General features: G+C 49.4%; 1 pseudogene; it reads left to right on the top strand.

Moving 5' to 3' along the window:
- LOC114005648 (CDKN2AIP N-terminal-like protein) overlaps window positions 1-5,530 on the top strand; it is a 20,352-nt pseudogene extending 14,822 nt beyond the window's left edge.
- Window positions 5,531-7,159: the final 1,629 nt, after the last annotated feature.

A 7,159-nucleotide genomic window follows, 5' to 3' on the forward strand; every position in this document is an offset into this window, starting at 1 on the left:
ATCCCGAGAAGAGAATGGAGGAGAAGGGATTGAGGCGTGACCATCCCCCCTGGGGGGTGATTTCTCACTTTCTGTCTCTCTGTCTCTCTCTGTCTGGCGAGCGCACGCGCCCTATAGTGAAAATCTCTCAAAAAAGAAAAGTATGTCCAAAAAAAGTACTGGAGAGTATATCTCCACACACACACACACACACACACACGCACACGCACACACACACACACGCTCACTCAGGCTCAATGGTGACATATCATAGAAGATTTCCTACTAAGATCAGGAGCCAGACAAGGATCCCGCCATCAACACTTCTGTCCCGCACTAAATTAGAGGTCACAGATGGGGCAATAGGCACAAAAAAGTTATAGAAGTTATAAAGGGAGAAGTAAAACTACCAATATTTAGATGACATAATTCTACATAGAGAAAACTCCCTCAAATATACAAACAGTATTCTAAATGAGTGAATTTAGCAAGGGTACTAGATACAAGGTCAGTAGAAGAAATCAAATAATTTGCATATACTAACAATGTATTATTAAGGAAGGATATTAAAAATACAATATAATGGAGCCAGCAGGTGGCATGGTGGTTGAGGCACCGGGCTCCCACATGGCCAGCTATGGTTTGAGTCCCAGATCTGGCAGCTTGCTTTCTCTCTCTCTCTGTCTGTTTCTCCCTGTCTCTTATTTTAAAAAAATAATTTTTTTTAAAGTACAACATCATTTATACATAATAAAAATATCAAATACATAGCCTCGTAGTTAAGGAAGCTAGATTCCACATGGCCAATCACATTGCTAATCCCAGCCCGACAGGCTTAACAAACACACTGGGCATGTGTGAATGGGTGTCCAAAATCCCAATAAGATGGAGAAGTGAAAGATAAGGCATGACCATGTCCCATTGTAGGGTGATTTCTCCCTCTCTCTGTTTCTCTGTATCTCTCCTACAAGTGCATGCACACTCTGGCAATTAAAAAAATATTTCAGGGACCAGCAGTTAGTGCAATGGCTATGTCACTGGACTCCCATGTAGCGGCCCGTGATTCGAGTCCCAGACCCGGTGGCTTAAACTCACGCCGGGTGTGTGTGCATGTGTTCCCAAGATCCTGAGAGGAGAATGGAGAAGAAGGGATTGTGGCTTGGCCATCCCCCCCGGGGGGGAGGGGTGATTTGTTGCTTTCTGTCTCTCTGTCTTTTTGGCAAGTGCATGTGCCCTATAGCAAGCAAACAAACAAGAAACTCTCAGAAAAATTTCAAATACATAAAATCTAAAAAAAAAACAAGGCAAGATCACTTACTACATAGAAAACTACAAAACATTAATATAAATTCTTTTTTTATTCTTTCTTTTTTTTGGGGAGGGGGGAGTTTTTTGCTATAGGGCACATGTTCTCACCCGAAAGACAGGGACTCGAACCACAGTCGAGTATATGGGAGTCCAGCAACATAGCCATTATGCTAACTGCTGGTCCCAAAACATTAATATAAATTCTTAAAACTACCTAAACAGAGGAATATAATAACCTGAATAAAGGGATATACCATGTTCATGAATTGGAAGACTCAAAATTGTGAAGATGTTCATCAGTCTATAGATTTGATGCAATTCCAATAAAAATCTTGGAAGAAATGTTGTATGTGTGTTTCTGCATAGTAAAAAGTAAGTCAATCTCAAATGCATATGGAAATGGAAAGAACCAATAATTTTTCATGAAGAAGAGCAAAGCGGGAAGACTTCTAGTACCAGATAGTAAGAACGTGTGATTTTTAGTACAAGAATGGACTGGAACAGAATAAAGAGCCCTGGAGTGGATCCACACAAATAGGGTCATTTATTTTGACAAAGGTAACACTACTGTGCTATTCTGGGAAAAAATTTTAATCAGTCACACTAGGCCAATCAGATATTCATATGGAGAAAAGGTATTTTGATCCCTGCGTCACACCATACACAAAAATGACCCAGCCTCATGGGGGAGGGGGTGTTCTCTCTCTTTCCCCTTTTTTCCTCTCTGAAAAGAGCATGCACCCTCTGACGATAAATACACAAATAAAAATTAGGACTTCAGTTTATCAAAAATCATCATTAAGACAATGAAAGGGGTTCAGTTCAGTGGTACATGCTGCTAAGATGTGCCCTGCAGGCTGGAACACCTGGGAGGCCAATTCCTGGTCCAACCTAAAGGCTGGGCACAGGCGTATGTGTCTGTCATCCCAGAGACTCAGGAGGCTGAAGGCTGGACTGGCAACATAGTGAGGCCCTATCTGAAAAAGAACTAGGCACTGTAGTCTCAGCTGCTTGGAAGGCTGAGGTGGGGAAATCCCAATAGCAAGACCTTGTCTTAAAAAAAAAATGGGGGCAAGTAGGTGGCATGGAGTTAAGACACTGGATTCCCACATGTCTGACTGCAGTTTGAGTTCCAAGCCCAGTGGCTTAAAAATCACAACAAATAGATAAGTAAATAATTAATTTTTTTTTTAATGGTAAAAAGACAACCTACAGAGTCAGATAACAGGCATTTACAAGTAAGGCTTTCCAAATCTATAATCATATGGGAAGCTGTTCAGTATCATTAGTCACTAGGGAAATGGAGAAACCACAATTTGCTAAAATGAAAATGACTGACAATATGAAATATTGGCAGAGATGTGAAACAAGTAGCACCCGTACCCAGCTGGTGAGAATAGAAGTTCACATCACCACTCTGACAACAAAATAAACTGCAGTTGGGGCCAGGAGGTGGCGTAGTGGTTAAGGTGCTGGACTCCCACATGACCAACCACAGTTTGAGTCCTGAACCTGGCAGCTTGAAAATCACACCAGGAACATGTGTGTGCGTGCCCAGAATCCTAAGAGGAGAATGGAAGAGAAGAGATTGTGTTGTGGCCATCACCCTGGAGAGTGACTTCTCAGTTTTCCTGTCACTGTCTCTCTCCCTCCCTCCCTCTCTCTCTCTCTCTCTCTTGGAACCAGCAGATGGCATAATGATTATGTTGCTGGACTCCCACATAGTCAACCACAGTTCAAGTCCCAGACCCGGTGGCTTAAAGCTCACGCTGGGTGTGTTTACATGCATGCCCAAGATTCCTAGAGGAAAATGAAGGAGAAGGGATTGCGGCATGGCCATTCCCCTGGGGGGTGATTTCTCACTTTCTGTCTCTCTGGCAAGCGCATGCACCCTACAGCAAAAATCTCTCTCTCTAAAATAATAATAATAATGAACAAGTTAACATGCAGCTCCATTACCCAGCAATTCCACATCTGGACATGTTTGCAAATGACGTGCACAGAAACGTACAAGAAACATGGACAGATCTTACAAGCTTACTAGCGAGCTAAATAAATGAATAAAAGCCAGAGGCCTAGACAGTGGAGCAGCAGTGAAACGCAGGACTCCTGGAAGCTGGTTCAGGTTTGCAACCACACACCTCCCTGACCACGCCTGGTACACGTGTGCCCATGACCTGGGGCTGTCTAGAGGTGGACGGTGGCATCAAGACCACATTAGCAGTGCTATCTCTCTCATGGAATAAATAGATAAATAAACTTTAAAAAAAAGAAAGAAAGCCAGGCAAAAAAGAACACAGTCTATGATTCTGTCGATAGAAAGTTCAGCCCAGAGAAACCCACCCATGGTGTGTAAGTCAGGATGGCGATCACGCCCCGGGAAGGCTGAGACTGGAGAAGGAGCACAGGGGCTTGGGAAACCCTGTAGATACTCTATTTCTCAACCCAACTTACGGCTACACCGGTGTGTGTTCATTTCATGTAAACCCATCCACTTTTCTGTGTTACACTGCAGTGAAACATTTCCGTTAAATAAAATAAATGGGGGCCCAGAGAGACTCATCCATTTACCCAAGTCACGCACAGTTCTTAGATGGGAAGTTAAAAGCCCTAAGTTCTTATTCTGCTCTGTTCTTCCCCTGTAAGGTCCTGGGCAAGTCTCTTTCTTTTCCAGGGCTCCCTTTTCCCAACTATGTAGATGGGGATGAAAAGAGCCACATGTGGGACTAGCAGTTTGTGTAATGGCTATGTTGCTGAACTCCCATGTAGTCAACCGTGGTTTGAGTCCCGGACCCGGTGGTTTAAACTCACGCCGGGCGCATGTGCGTGTGTGCCCAAGATCCCAAGAGGAGAGTGGAGGAGAAGGGATTGTGGCATGGCCATCCCCCCTGGGGGGTGATTTCTCCCTTTCTGTCTCTCTGTCTCTCTCTGTCTTTCTGGTGAGTGCACGTGCCCTATAGAAAAAACCTCTCCAAAACACAAAAGGCAGAAAGAAAAAAAAGAAAGAAAGAAAGAAGAAAGAAAGAAAGAAAGAAAGAAAGGAAGGAAGAAAGAAAGTAAGGAAGGAAGGAAGAAAAAGAAAGAAAGAAGAAAGAAAAAGAAAGAGGGAGCCACATGTACATTTGCTATCATAAAATCTGGGAGCAGACTTTTTTGAAGGCGAGAGCTTTATCTGGGAAAATACCTTGCTGGGCTCTCTTGGGATGAGAAAGAGAGGGAGAGAGAGAGAGAGAGGAGAGAGAGAGAGAGAGGTCTCCAGCTAATAGTCTGGAGAACCCTGGGTTTCAGGAGACCATTCAGGAGTTCTTGAGAGAGATGTGCAGATGGAGACAGAGGCAGAGATGAAAACAGAGAGATTAAAAACCTACACGATATGGGCCAATCGTAGGCGTGATTAAGGCAGCTGGATCCCTCGTGGCCACCTGCTGGGAGTCTTGGGCCAGTAACTTGGAAACAGGCCATGTGTGTGTGTGTGTGTGTGTGTGTGTGTGTGTGTGTGTGTGTGTATGCGCACGTGCGCCCATGCGCACGCGTGTGTGCCCAAAATTCCCAAAGGAGAAATGGAGGAGAAGGGATTGTGGCATGACCATTCCTCATGTGGATGCATTTTCACTTTCTCTTTCTCTCTCTGTCTCTGCATGCACCCTCCAGCAAATTTTTAAAAAAAAGAAAAGAAGAAAAGTCTCCACAACACGAGGTGGTGGGCCATCAGAGGGAGGGAGTCTCCTCGGGCAAGTAGCCCCTTCCCTTCTCTGTCACCCCACCCACCCCTCAGGAATGATCCCCACCTTCACTGGCCCTGGTGAAGAGTGTTCAGGGAGGAATTAAAAGGAAGGGGGGTTGCATTCCACACCTGGGCTGGCAGAGTTCAGAGGAAGGCCCACAGGTGAGAGGGAGAAGCAAAAGTGGAGATCAGAGGAAGGAGGGCAAGAGGAGGGTGGCTGGCGCCCAGGACCCTTGAGTGGGGGTGCAGCCACTCCAGGGTGTTTCCTCTATGTGAGAGGAGAAGGGGGAGCCTGGCCGTTTGGAGCACGTGGGTGCGACTGACCCTCGGGTTTCATGCAAACGCAGCCGGCAGATTAGCGCGTCTTGGGCCCAGAAGCCTTCCCACGCCTTCATCATGGAGGTTGTCCCCCTCCTCATCCCCATCTCCCCCGCTTTCCAGCACACAGACCATACCAAGCCGTCTACCCCGCATAGGGGCCTGTTCTCCCCTCCACCCCCGACGCTGACCTACGTCTGAGCCCAGGGGCAGATAGTCTCCTCTGGTCTCCCCCGAGCTGCTCTGTGTGGATTCTGTGCAGGGTGAGTGTTCAGCCCTTCCTAAGTCAGCCAGAGGGGAATTGGCTCCACCTGGAAGACTTTCCGGAGAGAGGAAGGTGGGGTGTGGGGGGAGATGGGAAGTTGTGGAGGAGGGTGTGGGCTGGGAGAGGCACTCAGCCCTCCTGTGCTAGCCACAGTTGTCACCAGACACCCTCGGCCTACGGTGGACCTACCCTTGATGTGGCTCCAGAACCCCCAACTGGCATGGCAAGATCAGCCTGCCTACCCCCTCCAGGACAGGCAGAGTTGGGAACCCCTCTCTGGCTCCCAGCTCCCCCCTGACTTACAGTCCAGGCCAGACAGGGAAGCCCAGCTGTGGGGAAGGAGGAGCCCTTTGCCTTAGGGCCCTCTCAGGCTGACAGCCCCTCCCCAGAGCGGCCATGAGGGAGGCAGATGGGTGGCCCCCCCATGGTCCTCAGGGGCTCTATGGGCAAAGGGGAGCAGGTGTTTACCTGCTCGGGAGGGGCTCTGCTGAAGTCTAGGTTGAGCTACTGAACCCACACCTGGGGGAGAGATGCTGTTTGTTCCTGTTTCCACCTGAACCCAGGGCACAAGGTGAGGGCCTGAAAGGGACAGAGAAGGTAGCGTCTGGCCCTCAAAGCTCTAGGAGACTCAACACCTGAGTGCCCCTCCTCCCAACAAACCTCTTTTGGGTGGGCGGCACCCGGATTCCTGTCCCAGCCTGTCTGTGTAGACATGAGATGAGAAGAGGGGGTGGAGACAGGAGTAGGGGATGGAAATGGAGGGCTATGGGCAGGACTGGAGAGAAGGCTCCAGAAGGGACTTGGCAGGTGCGTGAGAGTGGGGCTGGGCAGCCCACATTGTCCAGGCCCGGAGCAGGAAGCAGAGGAACAGACCCATCTTCCTTGCCCAGAAACGGCACCTTAACTCGCAGAGGCCTGCTCCAGCCACTCTGCACTGCGGGCAGTTCTGGGCGTGTGTCTAAGGCTGCCATATGTGATGCGACCATGCGCCCAGGGAGGTGGCCACCCGTCCTGGTCTCTGGGCCCAGGATAGCACCCCCACCCCTTTCCAGCTCCTTGATTATTTTTTCCTGTCGGCTCTGCCTCCTGAGCCTGCCTCCTGCCCAGGATGTAAGGCAGGCAGCAGCTTGCCTGACCCAGCCTGCCCTGGGAGCCCCCCTCCTTGGGGGCTGAGAGATGAGAGAGGCTGCTCCCCCCCACCCTGGGAGCCTGGGAGCCCCTCTTCCAGCCAGCTTCTCTTTCCAAGAGCAGGCCAAGAGCCTTTGGGATGCAGCCAGGTTCTTACCAGGAGGGTGGGCTGGGGGAGGGGCCAGCTACTGTGCTGCACCCCACCCCTAGGAAGGCCGGCCAGGCTTCTGCCTCCTCCAGCTTCCGCGTCTGTGTCCAGAGCCCGTTTGCCTGAGACAAGAATAATGGACACAGCGCAGGGCCTGACCCGAGGGCCTTGGCTGCAGGCCCAGGACTAGGAACACTGTTCGTAAATATTTGGGGAGTGAGTGATGCTCGCCCCTCCCCCACGGGGAGGAGGGAGGAAGCCATGGTGTCACCCCTCAGCCTCCGAGCTT

This window comes from Tupaia chinensis, unplaced genomic scaffold, assembly GCF_000334495.1.
Source record: "Tupaia chinensis unplaced genomic scaffold, TupChi_1.0 Scaffold144171_2, whole genome shotgun sequence".
Classification (NCBI taxonomy): domain Eukaryota; kingdom Metazoa; phylum Chordata; class Mammalia; order Scandentia; family Tupaiidae; genus Tupaia; species Tupaia belangeri.